We start from the raw sequence: 21826 nt of genomic DNA, 5'->3' as shown, positions 1-21826 counted from the left end.
TTTGATGAAGAAGAAGCACGAACGATATGAACTGAGTGAACGAGTATGAGTGTAGTTACACATATTAAGGTTGGTACTAAAAGGAACTATGGAACTAACTGAACGACCTAGTTCCTTTTGCGGAACGGAACGGAAAAGATCGAACCGCAAAAGGAACGAGATTGCCCAACTCTAATAGCAATAAAGACCCGAACAAATGCATTTTCCAAAAACATATGCTAATAGTTACACATTTTGGTTACAGATGGCTACACAACTCACTGGAATTGATAACAGCAATGCCAATCGTTTTTGATTCTTATTTCTCGCGGCAGGAAACATTAACGTCGTGTTTTGTGGCTGAAATTTATTTCTTCACTATTTCTTATTTTTTATTTAATAAAAAACAAAAGTCAACGCCGTAAAATTTGAGTTTTTATGTTTTTCTTGTCAATATTCCAATGAGTAACAGTTTTCGTTTAACAGAATGTTGCTATGATATCATAGCAACAGAGGTTAACTCCCTCTACAGTTAATTTTTCACAATTGACTTTTCCTATCTTATAATTGGTCTGTTCCTTTACTTTTGAAAGTGGTAAAACCGGGAAAAGTAGTAAAAGTTGTAAACTGCTCCCATATGAATTGTATGGTGTCTGAAGTAAAGGAACGCTTTTCGAGAAAAAAGTGGTAAAACTTGAAGATTCTTGCACGTAAAGGAACAGAGCTAATATTGACATCTTTGTGATTTGGTAAGTTAGAGATAGAATGTGTTCGCTTTATAGACAAACACATGTGATAAAAAGAGACAACAACAGACCATTTGGCGAAGATTTCGACATTTTACATTACAAAAAAAGTTGCTTTGTTGTAGCAATTCGCCTATGTTTCTACCTATGTAATTGTACCATGCATGGTACAATTACAAAGGTAGATGCCTCAGCCCAGCTGATCGAATCTAAAACGTCAAAAAACTAGGAATTCGCCATGAAAAATCAAAACAAAAAACCATGGTACAATAAGAAAGGTAGATGCATCGGCGAATTGCTACAACAAAGCAACGTTTTTGTAATGTAAACTGTCAAATTTTTCGCCAAATGGTCTCTTGTTGTCTCTTTTTATCGCTTGTGTTTGTCTATAAAGTGTAGACATGCTATCTCTTACTTACCGAATCATATGGTTTTTTTTTTTTTTTTTTTTTTTATTTTTATTATTGTCTTTTTAGGACGAAGGCCAATTATTTATGAAAGTTTATTAATTATGAATTAATCGAGCTAACATGGCCTAAGGAGTTTTGTATTGAAAAATGAATTCTAGCGTTATACCACAAACACACATTCAACCAATTACCCTACGGACCGTTTCGCTTGGTGGTTGCCAAAGGGGTATTTTGAATGTTAATTGATGGCTAGAAGACAAAGGCTGATTTTGATACCTTCTATTTATACAAACATTTTTACAAATGTGTAGATATGAAGTATTTTTCTTTATCAAGTCACCCTAGTGTCTTGTCTAGAAATCAATTTCTCAATACATACACACGTACAATCAAAGGGGTTTTCCTTTATGAATTGCAATGCCTACTTTTTCAGTAGTTATGATGATAGATTGGCTGTGGCCTAGAGCGCTAGGACCTCGACAACATTGTCTATTTGTTGGAGAGGACCCAGGTTCAAACCTCAGCCGGGGCAGCCGGGCTCTGCTGTGAATTTTTTTTTTTTTTTTTATTTTTATTATTGTCTTTTTAGGACGAAGGCCAATTATTTATGAAAGTTTATTAATTATGGTTTTTTGTTTTGATTTTTCATGGCGAATTCATAGTTTTTTGACGTTTTAGATTCGATCAGCTGGGCTGAGGCATCTACCTTTCTAATTGTACCATGCAAAAAACCATATAACATGGTACAAATACACAGGTAGCCGCATCGGCAATTGTTGGTAACATAAGGTGTCAAAATTTGACATCAATTCAAAGCAGTTGACACATTATGTTACCATCAGCTGGCTTGATAATGCTACCTGTATTATTGTACCATGCCATATAATTCGGTAAGTAAGAGATAGCATGTCTACACTTTGTAGACAAACAAAAGCGATAAAAAGAGAGAACAAGAGACCATTTGGCGAAAATTTAGACATTTTACATTACAAAAAAGGTTGCTTTGTTGTAGCAATTCGCCTAGGTTAGGTTATGCTTGGTTTACATTGGGCTTCGTTTCGTGATTTCGTAGGCGTTTCGTGATTTCGCGCGAAATCAAGCAAAATTTATCATGATTTCGCATACAAAAATGAAATCATCTCATTTCGTGATTTCAGCGAAATCAACATCGAAATCACAGTACACATGATATACAACCTTGCTTTTGCCTAAAAAAGTACCAAAAGTTGCAACACTTTTCACGTATGACAATAAACAAGGTAGATGTGCGAATTGCTGCAACAAAAAATGTTAGTATCAAAATTTGTAAACAATGTGAAAAAATATTAAATTACTTTGTTACAATGCTATTTTTCATTGTGTTCCCGTACATTTTTAATGGTAATTTTAGGAAATGGAGCGAATTGTCAAAAATTGCTTCCCCATACAAATTTCCTAAAAAGTACGGGAACGGAAAAATGACGGAAATTGCAAAAACTCCAGCAGAAATGTCAAAATCAGCGCATCAGTTATAATATTAGATACCAATGAACATATGAACATGCTTGCTGCTATTTTCTACTAGGCCAAAATTTTATGGCAGAAAACAGGAGTAGAGGATTTTATTCGGCGCTATTTTTGTTTAAAGAGAAGTGCAAGTCTTGCTAGATTTCGGTGTACGGGAACGCATTTTTAGCACTAAACGGGAAAACTACTGCAAGTACTAATATTTTGCAGGTTCTGGGCACAACATTTATCTATCAAAATTTATTATTATGATGTCTCAACGATAGAATCATTATTTATTTATTTTATTTTTTTTTTTGTTTGGTACTATACACAATTAATACGATATATTGATAATTTTACGATAATTTTCGAAATAAAGTTGTAAAGTTCTATATTGTCGTATATTTTTGATGTTTAATTCAATTTACAACAACTTGTGTTGAAAATTCATGTTCGATCAGCTGCGCATATGCATCAACCTTGATCATTGTGATATGTTTGAAATCAACAAAAAATAAGTGTAAACACCGGGGTGTATTACAGGATTTCGTGAAATCCAGTGGATTTTGGAGCGCAAGTGTAAACTTGGAATAGGTTAGGTTTAGGGATGTGGACCTTTCGGTCCATTGTGACGTAAAGGAATAATTGTTATCGAATCTAGATGTTATCGATTCGTTGTCGGTCTTCCCTCTAGAGCTGGCAAACCATCGATATTCCCAACATTAGATATTTTCGATATAATGTTTTAAAATATCGATTACTATCGATATAATCGTTAAGTTGTCATCGCCATTAATTTGGAGGTGAAAATGGCGGAAATGTCAATGATTTTCTTGAAATTATGCCAAAGTAGTTCACAGAAATGTAAAGGAGAATAAACAACTGTTTTTATTTTATAAAAAATGTAAAATACTACATTTTATTTTACCGAAAAATGTGTACGTGTGACTACGGACTTACTTTCTTACACACTCATAGCCGAAAAGCAGCAAAATTTCTATTTATTTCAATGGATTTCAGGTTAGGGGTTTTTATTCCGATAATATCGATAGGCAAAACTATCTATCGATATTGAATTTTTAAATAATAATCGATATTATCGATAGTGCCATCGATTTTTTGCCAGCTCTACTTCCCTCCCATCCATGCCGACTGTATTTTGGTCTATTCCAGGGGCTCAATTCTTGTTCTATGAAAATTTGAAATGAAAAGTTTTACAAAGGAAATAAATGTCAAATGAAACATTTTATAAGGTAAATATTTTTCATTTCAAATTTTCATAGAACGAGAATCCAGCCCCAGTACTGCAAGAATCTACTAATTTTTACTATTTTTTCCGATAACATAAAGGAAAAAATGTTATCGTAGTAAAAAATGGTAGCTTCTTGCAGGTTCTGGAACAGAGCATTTATGTCATGTTCACACGAGCGTTTCAATTACGTTGTTCGCCTGTCGAACGACGTACACGAATTAATCCGTTTCCACGACACCATTCGTAATTAACAGAAACATAAACAAAATTTCCTTCATTTTTGTTTCCATGTTTTCACGAAAATTTGAACTGAAAACACATAAAATATACATTAAAGCTTTGTTCCTTTACTTTTTTAAAGGTAAGAGTGGTAAAAGAGAAAAGTGTCAAAATTGCTCTCTCATGAACATTTTTACCAGAAAAGTAAAGGAACGGAAAAATGGTAGATCTGGCAGCAATGTCAAAAAGAAACATAAAAAATCAATTTTCGTCTTTTATTTCACAGTTTTTAATTTAGTTTTGCCAGCGTTCGACTTTTTCTTCTGTTTTTCGTCCATTTTCTTCTTCATTGTGAAATAATCGTCAAACAAAAGTCGAAAAATCAGTTCTGCCATTTTTTACCTGCAGAAATTTTGAAATTTTTTTGGTAGAAGAGAAAGCCATTTTCGCTCTCTCTCCCCTCTCACTCTCTTAAATATTGCTTCCAGTTTTGCCACTTTTCGGGGTTAAGGAACGCTTTGCAGGTTAAAAATGGCAACAAATGGTAAAAATGGTAACCTCAGGTAAGTAAAGGAACACAGCTTACCCTGCGTTTACAAATGACAGGACAGTTGAATTCAATTATTGATTGTCAAAAACCCAAAACATGCCTGTGTGACGTAGGCGTCCAGACAACTGCAAAAACAGTTGTAAAATTTTGAATGAAAATCGTCGATTCCTTTTCGTTTTCCTTTCACATATTTTGTTTTTGTACATATTCTTTTGTTTTCAGCACATTTGAATTATCATCTCACTTCTTTTTCACAAAAATGTAAAAAATTTGTTAACCCGACTGTCTTTGAAAAAATGATGGACAGCTGGGAGACAAACGACAAATATATGTATGTGTTAGTAAATCAGAGTTGTATTTGAAGACAAACTGTCTGGCGTAAACGCCTAGTTAAATGAATAGGAAAAACAATTGATTTTCCTTCAAATGTATCTTCTATATTTAACTACACACATTTCATTCATTTTTTTTCATAAATTCTGAATAATTTTGTATTTTCAATATATTTTTATGTTTCGATTTTCAAAATTAAAGTGGGAGAGACATGTCAAAACAATTTGTCTGTTCCAGAACTGCAAGAATCTACTAATTTTTACTATTTTTTCCGATAACATAAAAAAAGAAAAAATTTTATCGTAGTGAAAAATAGTAGCTGTAGGTAGGTTCTGGAACAGAGCAAATATTTGTGTATACAGACTTTCAGGTATTTGTTTCCTTTTTGTTTCTGATTTTTTACGCGATTTTTAACTAATGGACAAGAAATGTGTGTGGAATTAAGAAGGAAACACAACCATCTTCTTTCTGCATCTATATAAAATATTTAGTTCATTAATTTTCATTCATCTTTTTCCTTTTTTCTAAAAATGTTTGTGTTTTCAACGAATTTTTCAATTTTGAATTTAGACAAGTCATAATTAATTTTTTCGATAAATTCTCTCATTTGTTAGGGATGGGACATACTTATTCGTCGTTCAGAGAGTATTTCTAATCGAACAACGTAGAAAAATCGTCGTTCGTTCATAAAATTTTGTGTGGGGAAATAAGTAATTTATTCGTAGTTATGGATCGAACAACGAATAGAGAACGAACGACGTACCGTGGAAACGGGCTATTACGTCAGCCCAGAGCTGGCAAAAAATCGATGGCACTACCGATAAAATCGATGATTTTTTAAAAATTAAATTAATTAAAGTCCGTAGTTACACGTACACATTTTTCAGAAAAGTAAAATGCATTTTTTAATATTTTTATAAAATAAAAGCAATTGTTTATTCTCCTTTACTTTTTTGTGAACTACTTGTGCAAAATGTCAAGAAAAGCATTGATATTTCCGCCATTTTCATCTCCAAATTAATGGTGTTGACAACTTAACGGTAATATCGATAACAATCGATATTTTAAAATATTATATCGAAAATATCTAATGTTGGGAATATCGATGGTTTGCCAGCTCTACGTCAGCCCAAAAACATTCTAAATACCTACGCCTTCAATTTCGTAGAGTTTCTTTATGGTCTAAACGGAATAAGATGTAATCTTAAATTTTAAACATTGTACATATATTTAAAAACAAGTGAGCAAAGGCTATAGTCGGGACGGGGCCGACCATGTGATACCCTACACCACTACCCCTGTGCATAAGATTTTCGCTGGTAAACATTTCTTTTAGGGAATATACTCCGACTACATACCAACATAATCAGGCATGTCACAGAAACCAATTCCGATCGAAAGTGGAATTGATTCCGTATTTAGCTTCTTTCGGAATAAAACCACTTTTATTATATCCAGTGGAATGGTATTTTTTGGTAACATGACACTTTAAAACACTCCAAAAGCACTTAAAAATAATAAAAATACAATTTTTTAATTTTTGCCTTATTAGGTCTTATCTTAGGTCTAACAGCTCAACTCAAAAGAGAATTAATTAAATATCACTATAAATAATCTTCGCCTTAATAAGGCAAAAATAAAAAATAATTTCAGCATGAGCCAGGCTGCGATTCGAACCAATTACTAATGACGTAGGAATAAAACTTACCATAGTATGACGTAGGAATAAAACTTACCATAGTATTTGTCCCGTGTGGGGTTTGCTAGATCCTCCATCGGGACCCTCCCATTGGCGAATTGGGGAACGTTCATCATAAATTTCTATGGCGGACATCGGGGAAATAAAATACCCGGGTGTGACCAAAATCTAGCCTAAGGGTCGGCAGCTGGTCCCTTAGTACAAATGGCAGGCAGAGGCTGAGACAGCTGGAATGGCTGCATTTGAAATACAGAAGGCGCTGTGGAATCCACAACTACGGCTTCTGCACAGCGAAAAACTTACACAACAGCGACTGTATCCACATTGGGCGGCTGTAAACAGCGTCTGACCCGAATCGAGCGGCTGAACACAGAAGGAAAACTATAAACCCTTCAGAAGGCAACGGGAAACCACTGAAGTACTCTTCCTTGAAAATCATACATTATGAAGCCTACAATACATAACGCACGGCCCTCAGTCTCCGGCCAAACGAGGGTGCTAAGAATCCCCGGAGGTAAAACCAAACATAACCTAAAAATCGGAACATGGAATGTAAGGAGTCTTTTTGAAATCGGAAAGCTTAATAACACCATAAGTGAGATGAAAAGACTCAATATAGATATACTTGGAATAAGTGAAACATGGTGGGAAGACTGTGGAGATTTCAAGTCAGAAAATACTCATGTAGTATACCACTCAGGGAATAAAGATGGACATCACCGAAAAGGCGTTGCAGTTATTATGAAAGACGGTATAGCTGCATGTGTTGCTGGATATGTTCCGATGTCAGACAGAACTATGCTTGTTAAAATTGATGCTAGCCCACTTAATATAAATATTATACAAGTTTATGCCCCAACAAGTGATTCAAGTTCGGAGGAAATTGAGCAATTCTACCATGAACTAGAACAGCTCTTAAAAATGACAAAGCCGCACGAAATAACCATAATACAAGGTGATTTCAATGCAAAAGTCGGAAATGATGAAATACGTGGCATTACAGGAAGATATGGACTGGGAACAAGAAACGATAGAGGAGACAGACTAGTAGAATTCTGTCAAGAACATAAAATGACAGTCACAAATACCCTTTTTCATATACACCCAAGAAGGCTATACACTTGGAAATCTCCAAGAGACAATAAGGACAACATTATACGGAATCAAATCGACTATATAATAATAAACAGCCGATATTGTACAAGTGTAACAAAATGCACGACGTTCCCAGGAGCAGACGTTCCGTCTGACCACAACCTCTTGTTGGCCAATTTAGAAATTAAAATTTCTGCCGTCCGAATAACGAGAAAAAATCGAAGGCCAAAGATTAACGTAGATAAACTTAAAGACCCCTCAATAAAAAGAGACATAAAAGAGCGAGTAAATTCCACACTGGAGAACATCGACAGAGAAGACCTCGAAAATATTTGGAACAATATAAAACACAAAATTAACACAATTACAAAGAACAACTTAGGAAATCAAACCCAACAAAAACAAGAAGAATGGATTACTGACGAAATAAGAGAGCTTCGTCAAGAAAGAAGTAAATATCGAAACACCAACTTTGAAAGATACTGGGAAATTAACAAAGAAATTAGAAACGCTACCAGAACAGCAAAAAATGCAATGCTACAACAGAAGTGCCAAGAAATTTAAATGCTGCAAAACATACATGATGATTTTAACTTACACAAAAAGTTAAAAGAAGCTGCAGGAATATACAGGCATTCATCATCGGGAATATTATTAGACGAAAATAATATTGCCGCATTTGAAACATCAGAGAGAAAACGAATTTGGAAAGATTACGTCACTAGAATTTTTACAGATGACGAGAGGTCAACCTATGATTTTAATCAACCCGCCCTGACAGGAACACAAATAAACAAATGTGAAGTCGAATACGCAATTGCTTCTCTTAAGGACAGAAAAGCTGTTGGTCCTGATGAAATACCCTCCGAAATTCTTAAATTAATAGATGGAGAAAACGTTGATATATTAGTTACTCTTTTTAATTATATATATGACACCGGCCAATACCCACAAGACTGGCTAAAATCAATCTTCATAACCATCCCGAAGAAGAAAAATGCAAAGAAATGCGATGAATACAGACTTATAAGTATAATGAACCACGTCTTGAAAATTTTCCTAAGAATTATTCATAGAAGAATTTATGCAAAATGCGAACTCCATATGGGCCAGTCACAATTTGGTTTCAAAGAAGGAATGGGTACCAGAGAAGCTCTACTCAGCATACACTCGCTGATCCAAAACTGCCGTGATGTGCAAAAAGATGTTTTTATCTGTTTCATAGATTATGCTAAAGCTTTTGATACAGTCCAGCACCATAAACTTATTGATATACTTGTATCAATCGGTATAGATGGAAAAGAAATTCAATGTATAAAAAATTTGTATTGGAACCAGACTGCATGTATTGATGTTAACGGCGAACTCACCGACGAAATCAGCATATCGAAGGGCGTCAGACAGGGATGTATATTATCGCCACTTTTATTTAATATTTATTCCCAAAAAATATTTACAGAGGCCTTGCAAAATGAGAAAATGGGAATACGAACAAATGGGGTTCTAATAAATAACATACGATATGCAGACGACACGACAATCCTAGCAAGCGGTATAAATGGCCTACAAAAAGCATTAGACAAACTTACAACCGTAAGCGAACTATATGGGCTTAAAATTAACATCACAAAAACAAAATACATGATTATCAGCAGAAAGAACATCTATAATAACACATCGCTGACAATTCACAATACAGAAATTGAAAGAGTAACTACGTTCAAATATTTGGGGGTTTTGATAAATGACAAATGGGACGTATCACATGAAATTCGATGTCGAATAGAGATGGCCAGAGGAGCGTTTTATAAATACAATAAGCTACTAACAAGCCATGATATCGGAATTCAAACCAAAATCAGATTTGTGAAATGTTACGTATGGTCCATACTACTATATGCAGCAGAGACACGGACAATTAAAGCCAAAGATGAAAAAAAGATAGAGACATTTGAATTGTGGATATATAGAAGAATTTTAAGAATACCCTGGACCGCTCGAATAACGAACAATGAAGTCTTAAGAAGAATGAATGTGGATCGACTATTGATTAAAACAATAAAAAATCGAAAAATCTCTTATTTTGGACACATAATGAGAAATGACAAATACCAACTCATCCAAAAGATTCTTAAAGGGAAAATTGAAGGAAGGCCCAGCAGAGGAAGAAGAGAACTCTCTTGGTTAAAGAATATTCAAGACTGGACTGGCTACGACGATGAAAGGAACTTGTTCAGGGCGACCAAAAACAGAGAACTGCCGACTATATAAATAAAAAAAATTTAAATGTAAATTGAACTGTAATTCTTTTATTGTAAAACTATTTAATGTATGCTCGCTTATATCCGAACAACGGATGGGCAAATAAAAGAAGAAGAAGATAGTATTTGTGAACATTGAAAAATGGGATTACCAAGCAGGACTATAGGAAAAGTTTGTAGTTTCAATTAACTGGCATAATTTCGCATATGCATTTATCTAATGAAGTGCGATATATATACTAGTTACCAATCTTTGCCTTCGTCTGCCACAAAAACAACATCCTAATACGCCTGAAGATCGGCTTAACCACCCGTGAAACGTAGCGTAATGGTTGGATGTGTGGGACTTCGGTAGACTCCTAATTTTTCAATGTATCTCTTAGGTCCAACAGCTCAACTCGAAAGAAAATTAATTAAATATCACTATAAATGACCTTCGCCTTAATAAGGCAAAAATAAAAAATAATTTCAGCATGAGCCAGGCTGGGATTCGAACCTGGGTCGCCAACAACTGAGTGTCAAGGTTGCCGGCGTCTTAGCGTTCTGAGCCACCATCAACATGTCAAAACTTTAGTAGACAATAATTGATGATCAAAAAATCTTCTGATATAGAAGAGCAATTACAAATGACGTAGGAATAAAACTTACCATAGTATTTGTGAACTTTGAAAAATGGGATTAACAAGCAGGACTATAGGAAAACTTTGGATTTCAATTAACTGGCATAATTTCGCAAGCTTTGTCTTCGTCTGCCAAAAAACAACATCCTAATACGCGTGAAGATCGGCTTAACCACCCGTGAAACATAGCGTAATGGTTGGATGCGTGGGACTTCGGTAGACTCCTAATTTTTCAATGTAGGTCTAACAGCTCAACTTGAAAGAGAATTAATTAAATATTTTTTATTAACAAAATCACATTTAATTTCATATTTTTTATTGAAAAAATTCGCAAATTTCCATTATTTCTGAATCAACAAAACCAATTATTAACAAAGTGTTGCCACATAATTTTTTCGTTAAAATCACGTTTTTCTTCGAACAAAGATTTATCGTTTCTAAAAACTAAACAATCTGGCATTACGAATGATAACTTAAAGCAAACATAAAAAGAACAAAATAAGAACGAACTCAAACACTGTATTTTTCAATGTTATGTTGATTTTTTGCGCCTCAATTATAGTAAAAATTAACAACCTTTTTGCAAAAAAAAGCTTTCTTTAAACACAATTGGTCTGTTCCAAAACTGCAAGAATCTACTAATTTTTACAATATTTTCCGATAACATAAAGGGGAAATTGCTATCGTAGTAAAAAATAGTAGCTTCTCGCAGGTTTTGGAACAAAGCAAATATTTTCAGAATTCCCACTTCTACAGTGTTTTCTTTCTAATCATATGTTTTTGTTTCTTTTGTTTTCTCTAATGTTGCCATATTTATACTAAAAAATAAGATTTTCGGAATTCACCAAATCGATCGAAATATGGAGAAGCTAAAACAAAAACGATCGAAATAAAACTACGGAATTGAAACCATTCCGATCGGAATCTGTGACATGCCTGAATATGCCTCTTTCTCTCTGGGACCCCCATAAGCAACCAAATTTTCTTGACCAGCCGATCAAAATTGCGACCTGTAGCGTGATTGCAAAAAAATGGAAGAAGTGGATGTATTACCGACTATTGTGGTATCTCCCTTGTTTGACCATCTTCCCCAACCTACTTTACACCAATGTAAAGGTAATATTTTCTTCTTCCATTGACAGGCTTTGCCGTTGAAATACCCCTACTAGAAACCGATATATTCACAAAGAATAAAACCATTTCCGACCCTTAAATATTATCCGACTATCACCAAAATCAATCAAAATCCAACCTGTAGCGTGATTACAAAAAAAAATGAAAAAATTGGATATATTACTGACTTTTGCGATATCTCGGTTGTTGCCCACTTACGCCTACATACTTTGCATCAAAATAAAGGAGATCTTTTCTTCTTCCATTGGCGGGCTTTTCTTTTGGAATACTCTAACCAGAAGGGGAAATATTCGCATAAGAAAAAAAAAACGTTGACATTTCTCCACATAAGCTTTTTTCTTATTCCTGAATATTATCCGAGCATCAGCAAACATAATAGTGACGATCAAAATTGCGACCTATAGCGTGATTACAAAAAAGAAAAAAAAAAATCGGAAAATGGGATGCATTACAGACTATTGCGATATATTATCCGACCATCACCAAAATCAATAGGCTTCTTCCCGTCCGGGACCCTCATCAACACCCAACATTTGGTGACGATCCGATCAAAATAGCGACCTGTAGCGTGATTACAAGGTTTAGATGGACAGACGGACGGACGCACATAGCCAGATCGACTCAGCTCGTCGAGACATTCATTTTGGTATATATAATATGGGTCTACGACCATTATTTCGATGCGTTACAAACTTTTTGGCCAAAAATCATGGGTTTTGTAAGGGATTTTTGGCAGCCGTAACTACTCACAAACCCCCCTTTTTTACGAACGTTCCCACGCCTCACTTTCTCACCCAACCGAGCGAGGGGCGACCTCCCTTTTGCGTAGGGATCGCGTACACACCATGATCCGCATCTTGATGGGATATGAGAGGGAAATTGGAAACCAGCTACAGAATTTACTTCATCAGCTAGTTAGTTAGTTAATTACACTGTGCTACAGTGAAAATTTGCAGGGGTTCTGATGCATAAATTCGGTATTGTGGGAGTCCATGGAAGACGAAAATACCTTTGGTTTCTTTGGGTCACTTCGTTTTTTGATTTTATAACGGTAAATTTTAAACGGACATAACTTCTTTTTTCCACAATGGAAATTTACAGCTTATTTTTTATTTAAAAGGTGAAAATCATGGCTTTCAAAAAAGCCATAATTGGCACCTTGGTGCGTATGATTGTAGTTTGAATTTGTCTAGTTAACAATTACGCACAAGGTACCAATCTTTTATAAAGTGAAAACCAAAAAGTAAACACACTAAAGATGGCATAACTCACGCATTTTTGACGTAAATAATTACGCCGTTTGGTGTCTTCTACGCAGCCTAGAGCACGAGGAAAAGCATTTTCCTGTTTTTAATGCGTATTTGTCACACTTAAATCACTATAACTTAACCATTTGTTACCCGATTTTTAAAAATTATGGCTTGTTCGAAAGACATGATTCTCACCTTTTATATAAAATATAAGTTGAAAATCAAAGAAACCCCGTTTTTCACTACATTTTCCGTTATAAAATCAAAAAACGAAGTGACCCAAAGAAACCAAAGATATTTTCGTCTTCCATGGACTCCGACAATACCGAATTTATATATTTATATCTATTTTAAAAACTTACAAGTTCAAAAACACATTTCAAAAATCAGAATTTCAATTTTCGATTTAGAAGTATTTAATTTATTGGGGCATAGATGGAAAATTTTTTTGTCAGTTTGTTTCATGTGATTTACAATATTTCACATTTGTGTCATAAGTGCGGATATGGAACAAATCGACAATTTTTTTTTTAATCTCTATAACTTTTATAGTCCAATACATATTCTTCTACATTTTTGCAATTATGTTCTATACACTATTATTAATATTTCAAGTCAAAAATATAAATATTTGCTTTAGCCAGCTCTACACAGTTGTAACCCAAAACATTAAAATGCGATTATCTCAAAACAGGCAAATGGCGTATGGAACACTTAAGTATGACACCGACGATAAGCTAAGTCAAGGATTCTATTGTGACTATTCAGTATATCATTTATTTGATAAAGATTGAGGTCACAAATTCGATTAACAATTTCAAATGTATCTTGATTAACGTTCGCCTCGGATGTATGCGGAGTTAGAGCTTCGGAATCTGGTAATAAGAGCCACTTTACAGAGGGCATATTAAAATCACCCAGAACAAAAATTCTATCAGTTTCATTCATCTTTCCAACGATTGCACATATTGCTGATATATGCTTTTTATATATGTCAAGTTGTGAGGAGGGAGGAATATAAAAGCAAGTTATAAATAATCATAGCGATCATGAATACTCACGTAGGGAGCTTCTCACGAGTGAGTTGCAGCTCACTTCTCACGTCTCGACCTATCACAAATGACAAGGGAGGAGCGAAAAAACAAAGACGTATAGCAATAAAGACTCGAACAAATGCATTTTCCAAAAACATATGATAATAGTTCCACATTTTGGTTTCAGATGGCTACACAACTCACTGGAAATGATAACAGCAATGTCAATCGTTTTTGATTCCAATTTCTCGCGGCAGAAAACATGAACGTCGTGTTTTGTGGCTGAAATTTATTTCTTTTCTTTTTTTATTGTTCATTCAATGAAAAAATCAAAAGTGAATGCCGTCAAACTTGAGTTTTAATCTTTTTCTTGTCAATATTCCAATGAGTAACAGTTTTCGTTTAACAGAATGTTGCTATGATGTCGTAGCAACAGAGGTTAACCCCCTCTACAGTTAATTTTTCACAATTGACTTTTCCTATCTTATAATATTGACATCTTTGGAAAAAAGTGAAGAGGGGTTCACAAGTTTGAAAATTGAAAATAGTGCCGCATTTTGTGAACCCTTGAAAATATAATTTGCGTTGCCATATCGTTATTTTATTTACAAATAATTTTGCAATAACTAAATTCGTAATTTTTTTTATAAAACATTAATTTATTTTAAATTAAATTAATATTACTAAAACGAAAAATAATTTTTATCAACAATCCACTTTAAAAATACTTGGTAATTGATAAAAATATGAAATGTTTGATATGTGGCAACATCTGTAACAGCTGTTTTTGTTTTGTTTTGACAGATACATACATACATATGTATGTAAAAATTGTTTATTTACGCCCGAAGAATTTCTGCAATTTGCAAAAAAGTGAACAAAAACCGTTTAAAGGTCATTAAATGGCAAAAAGAAATGAAAATGTTTAATATTGCATTTTGAACGCTGAGGAATATAAAGAAAACCAAGCAAAATTTTGTGGAAGTCGTTCCATGCGATGCCAATATCTCACTGGATCTTTTGTATTAGTTGAAATTAAGTTGTGAAAGATCCCATTTTCAGCATTTGGAAGGAATTTCAAGAATTGTAAATAAATACAATACGTGAAACATCCGATCTCTTCTCCAGCAATAGGACCAATCATATGAATGCTAAGTACAATTCGTGAAATTCGGATCCTATTCAACATTTGAACCAATTTCATGGATTTTAAATACAATTTCTCAATTTTCAAGAAGGTTAACCCTGCAAAAGGCTATATAATATAAACATGCCCTTTTTTATGAATTTAATCCTTCCTATTGTGGCTTGTTCGTGGAATATGCCATGCCAAGGTGGTTGTTAAGATACCATTCCACTGGGTTATTGAAGATGCCATCCAAAATGATTTGGATCTTTTAGGGGTCACAGTCTTGTAAAAAGAATGGGCGAAGGTGGTAAAAAGGTGACATATAACTTGCATGCTTGAATAGAATCTTTGGCATCGAATATTTTGCTGGGAACCTTAGCGAAGTACCTACAAAAAAATTTTTAGAAAGGTGTTGCTCCTGATAGGATCCTCTTCCATTCCTGTTTTCATCATATGATTCTGAACCGCTTCCCATATCTGAAAAATTTTGGCCAACTTCAACTCCACCTCCAAATTACGCCAAACTCGATTGAGGTCTTCCTTGCTTCATTGATACACGGATAAACATGTATAGTTGCCAAAAGAATTTCTAATTGTTTTTTATTTGTTACCTTTAACGTAAAACACAAATAAATACAATTGATTATCATTGCAAAAGATTCGTTTCTTGTCGATTTTTTCTATAAAAAATGTCCATAGTTACATTTTTTTGTTCAACTCACCTTGATTTCTGTGGTGAGAGAAAATTGCCTCACATTCTCACTTTTTTGACATTTATGATAGCTACTTTTCTCACGAACGTGAGTTTTGTTCTCCCTTATGATGTTTATAATAAGGGAGGAGGCGAGAGTGAGAAAACTCACGGTGAGATGATGTTCATGATTGGGCTGAATTTAAACTTGCCTAATTCAACGGATATACTTAAAAATTCAATATCACAAATATTGTTTAATTCAATTAAATTAGTGGAATAAAAGGTGTCAACTGCAATAAGGACTCCACCACCTTTTTTAGCAGAACGATCTTTTCTGAATATTATATATTTCGGACATAAAACTTCTCTATCTAATACAGATTTCTTTAACCAAGACTCAGATAACACAATTACACTAAAATCAAAACTGAAGCCATCAGTAAATAAGCGAGTTAATTTTGTGTTTAACCCCCTTACATTCTGATAGCAAATAGAAAAAGAATTTTTTAATTTTTTGAAACTGTAGCTGTTCGCGGTGGCAAATGTGCTAGCATATGGTTTCTTTCCACAATGAAATTGTACAAAATGAATAGAAAATTTTAAATACTTGAAGGGCGTGGAATATTCTATTTGATTCTTTTTAATATCAATATTATCTCAAAAAGAAAAAACATTACGTAGTGGTTATGTTGCGTTATAATATTAATAATTATACAATTTATAAACGATACATATGTATATACGAAAAAAGTGTATGAATTATTACTTACAATCACAAATTTGTAGCTTCGCCGGCAAGCGCTTGTTGATCTTGCTGCAACATTAGGTTAGGTTAGGTTTGGGGATGTGTAGTCAATATATATTGACTACGCCACTCGGAGACCTTTCGGTCCATTGTGATCATCCATAAATCAGAAAGAAGAGGTTCAGAATTACCTGAAAAGATAGAAGAAGAGAAAATAGAGAAAGGTAAAGAAAAGAGGGTGGGGTTGGGATAGTAATAATGGATGGATTATTTAAGATGAAGATGTAATAAGGAAAAGAGGGTGGTTTATTTGGTGATGGTAGAAAACTGTCAGAGAAATAGTTACGCTTATGGGCCGCGCCGTCCCAGCCAATTAAAACTTTTGATGATGTTGTTTATGATTGTTGGTTCCATGTTTAAGTAGAAGGTTAAGCTTGTAGGAAAGCATACTCCTGCTAATCTATATCGCTTTCGAGTTAACATCGGGCAACGACATAAAATATGTTCAATAGTCTCCGTTTCCTCCTCATCTTCAGAGAGCCTGCGATAGTCCACGCCATCACCCTGCCATTTGCCGATAAAAGCTCGGATGTTGCAATGACCGGTAATGACTCCCGTCAATACCCTGATTTCTGCCTTGTTCAGATTTAAGAGTGAAGTTGTTCTGTTTGTTGATAGATTCGGCCAAATGGCCCTTGACACGTTGCACCTTGGTTCATTATGCCATAGTTCCTTGGCTCGTTCTTCAAAGAATGTCTCCGCTCTCCGAAAAAGGTGACATATGGGTGGCTTGATTGAATCAGTGATTGCTAGACTTGTTGATTGAGATCCATGTCTTGCCAGTTCATCTGCCTTCTCATTTCCCACAATGTCACAGTGTCCCGGTAACCAGCAGAGTCGGACAGCGTTTGTGAGGTTCGCCAAAGCAGTTCTACACTCAAGAACGGCCTCAGACTTGATATTGGAGGATTTGATGGCTTTAAGAGCCGGCTGACTATCAACGAAGATAGTCACCGGTTCAAAGATTTCTGCATCCAGACTTTTTATCAACTCTGCGGCAATTTTGATGGCGAAGATTTCTGCTTGGAAAACACTACAGTCGCTGTTCAACCTATATGAGTATTCGAAACAAAGCTTTTCGCAAAGACGCCAGCTCCGGTACCTTTTTCCATCTTGGAACCATCTGTGTAGAAAGCCAGACCGTCCAGAGGAGGGTTACTACGGATCCAGTCATCTATACTAGTGATAACGACCTCAAAATCTTCAAATCTTTGGATTGGTGATAAGTAGTCGCCGAATTTTCCCTGCAGATTTAAGCAATGATTTGGTCCTAGCTCCCAAAGAATGCATGCATGTCCATAGGTGCTGTCACGCCAACGATTCAATTCATGTAGTCTTAGGGCACCACGTTCTGCTTGACATTTGATGCCGAGTCTCATGAGAAAGAGGTTGCACATCGCATTTAGAGCTGCTTGTGGTGTACTTCTAAAAGCTCAAGTTATCAGGATCGAGGCTGCCCTTTGCATTTCGATTTATGTCGAAGCGCATGCCACCAGACAAGACATCCGTAGCATAAGATGGGTCTCACAACAGTATTATACAGCCAGTGTATAATAGCTGGATTTAATCCCCAGCTTTTCCCAATCGAATTCTTACATGAATAAAGTGCAATCATGCCTCTCTTCGTCCTTTCCTCGACGTTCCTTTTCCATCTCAATTGAGAATCCAGGATTGTACCTTGGTATTTGGCCTCAGGAGATAGATGTAATTGCACTCCATCCAATGTTGGTGGCACGAAGTCGCCGAGCTTACGCTTTCTGGTGAACAATACCAGTTCTGTTTTCGTTGGATTTACACCAAGGCCATTTGCGGTGGCTCAACGGGACAGCTTTGATAAGGCTCTTTGCATAAGCTCCGATATTGTGGACAGGAATTTGCCAGTTATGAGAATAACCACATCATCCGCGTATGCGACAACTTTGATGCCCCGATTGTCGAATTCCGCATAAATATTGTTTATCACAAGTAGCCACAGCAGCGGTGAGAGTACACCTCCCTGGGGGTTACCTCTAGTTACTGTCTTCCTTATTGTCAACTCCCCGATGCTGGAATTAATGATCCTGCTCTCCAGCATTCTATTTATCCAGCAGATCAGGGTTTCCGGGGTGTTGACCGCCCTAAGCAAGAGATGAATGTACTCAAGTTTTACGTTGTTAAAGGCTCCTTCTATATCCAGGAAAGCCGCCAAGATAAAGTTTGTATTCTCCATATTTCTCTCAATAAAACCCACGACCTCATGAAGAGCGGTTTCGACAGATTTACCTTTCATGTAAGCATGCTGCGACTTGCTCAGCGAGGCAGTGTCTGCAAAGCTCCTAATCTCCAGATCGATCAGTCGTTCGAGTGTCTTGAGGAGAAAGGAGGATAAGCTTATAGGTCTGTAGTCTTTCGGTGCAGATTGACTGGCTTTCCTCGCTTTGGGATGTAAGTTACCTTTACCTCCTTCCACAGATCTGGTACGCAGGAAAGAAACAAACAGGCCCTGAAGATATCCTCCAGAATTAGGTATATCTGCGGTGCGGCAAAATGAAGCATCGCAGGAATTATTCCATCTGGACCAGGTGACTTATAGGGTTTGAATGTACTTACTACCCACTTTATTTTGTTTCTGCTTAACACCTTATCGAGGAGGCTCTCGTCCACTGGCTCTTTGACTTGGAAGTTGTCACATTCAAAGTGAAGGTTCCTGGCGTCCTTGCAGTCAGGGAAATGGGTCTCAGCTAGAAGGTTTAGAGTCTCAAGACCTGAGTCTGTCCACGTGCCGGCCGGTTTTTTGATACTACCAATGGATTTGGGGTCCTTGGAGAGTATCTTGCGGAATCTGGCATCGTCGTTTACGCCTTCTACAGACTCACAGAAACAAACCCATGACTTCTTTTTGGCGCGCTTGATTTCACTCTTATATTTGTTGAAACTCGCTTTATACGATTCCCAGTCACTGTCAAGTATCGTCGCGTGCGCCCTGTTATACAGCTTTTTCCGCAGTTCGCCAAGATCCTTGTTCCACCACACCGGTTGGGATTTTTTCCCAGGATAAGTTAACGGACAGGCATCCTTATGGCAGCGAAGAAGGTTTTCTGTTAGGTTGGACACTTTGCTGTTAAGCTCAGCAACTGTTACTATCCTTCCGGTGAGTGTCAGTTGATGGTTCGTCAGATCAGTGAACCTGCCCCAGTCCGTCCTTCTCGGGTTCCTATAAGGATTTTGGCGGACTCCGTCGAAAGAGATTTCAAAGTATATCCTCATATGATCCGAAAAGGAGCATTTGTTGGATACCCTCCAGTTCTTGACGACAGAATCATCTAAATTTGACAGAGTTAGATCAATGACCTCCTCCCTGTCTCTAATTTTAAAGGTAGGGTCATTTCCTTTATTAAATATTCTTAGATTGTAAGATAATATAAAATTTAAAATTGACTGACCTATTGGGTTTGTATCATTACTGCCCCAGTGGAAATGGTGGGCGTTGGCGTCACATCCAAGGATTACGTTACAAACGCCCAGGTTCTCCTTTAGCAGCCTGTGTACCCCCTGATTTGGTGGATCAGGGTCCTCATATGGCATGTAGATTGAGGACAGGAGAGTGGCCTTCTCTCTACCATTAGTTAGAAAGATTAGATTAAGGTTCTTCCTACCTACCACACAGGTCCTCACCTTGACCCCCTCGGACGATGCGAAGACCTCGAAGTTGGCATTGTTCAGTCCAGAGACATTATTTTTGTATATATAAGGTTCCTGGACTAGAACAATGTCCACCTCTGAGTTCGTGAGGGACAGGAGTAGTTCGGCGGCAGCTGCTTTACAATGATGCAGATTAATCTGCAAAATGCGTAGCACCTGCCGCCTACCTACTCCTACTGATTTTCGCGAGGTGGACTCAGTCGGAACCGAACCCATCCTGAACCAAAATTCAGTTTTCCCTCACGAACCTTGAGGTATCCTCTCCTGAGGAGTCTACCGCCATCTTAACATCCATCCCTCCATTCTCCTTACAAGGGGTTAGACTTATGACAGTCCAGTCCTTAGTAAGAAGACCTGGGTTCTGGAGCTTCAGCATCCTCAGCAGAAGTTCCTTGTCCACGCTGGGAATACTTTCCTAGATGGAATCTCCGCTACAGACCATTAACGGTCTTCTTAAGGTACGCTCCTGTTGAGACATTTAATGACCTTAACTCCCTTCTGAAGGAGACACCGGCAAACTGACGGTCACCCTGGTCCCCTACTGATTTTCGCGAGGTGGACTCAGTCGGAACCGAACCCATCCTGAACCAAAATTCAGTTTTCCCTCACGAACCTTGAGGTACTCCTCTCCTGAGGAGTCTACCGCCATCTTAACATCCATCCCTCCATTCTCCTTACAAGGGGTTAGACTTATGACAGTCCAGTCCTTAGTAAGAAGACCTGGGTTCTGGAGCTCCAGCATCCTCAGCAGAAGTTCCTTGTCCACGCTGGGAATACCTTTCTAGATGGAATCTCCGCTACAGACCATTAACGGTCTTCTTAAGGTACGCTACTGTTGAGACATTTAATGACCTTAACTCCCTTCTGAAGCAAGGCACCGGCAAACTGACGGTCACCCTGGTCTACCTCTGTGGACACAATGGCTCTACGAAGACGAGTCTCGAAGAGCAACCAGTGACTTTCGTTGATTTTCCCGAAGGGATCAGCTCTGTCGATGATTGCAACTAGGAGCTCGTCATCGGTTGCCACTGTGGCCGTTTTGGCGTAGGGTTTCCTGCGTCCTTGATCACGGGCCTTGGTAGCAGCTTTTCCCGAGGAGGTGGACGCCTTCTCAGTACTGGTGCTACTTCCCTTGGCTTTGCGATCAAGACTCTACGAAGACGAGTCTCGAAGAGCAACCAGTGACTTTCGTTGATTTTCCCGAAGGGATCAGCTCTGTCGATGATTGCAACTAGGAGCTCGTCATCGGTTGCCACTGTGGCCGTTTTGGCGTTGGGTTTCCTGCGTCCTTGATCACGGGCCTTGGTAGCAGCTTTTCCCGAGGAGGTGGACGCCTTCTCAGTACTGGTGCTACTTCCCTTGGCTTTGCGATCAAGAACACCAGCATAGGAGTCCGCCGTGTTGACCGCATGGGAGATCATCGTCTTCTTTGGCGACGGCTGTGGGC

The sequence above is a fragment of the Musca autumnalis genome, unplaced genomic scaffold (genome assembly GCF_047663935.1).
Source record: "Musca autumnalis isolate F117 unplaced genomic scaffold, ASM4766393v1 scaffold_5, whole genome shotgun sequence".
NCBI classification, from domain to species: domain Eukaryota; kingdom Metazoa; phylum Arthropoda; class Insecta; order Diptera; family Muscidae; genus Musca; species Musca autumnalis.
This window is presented reverse-complemented; position numbering follows the sequence as displayed.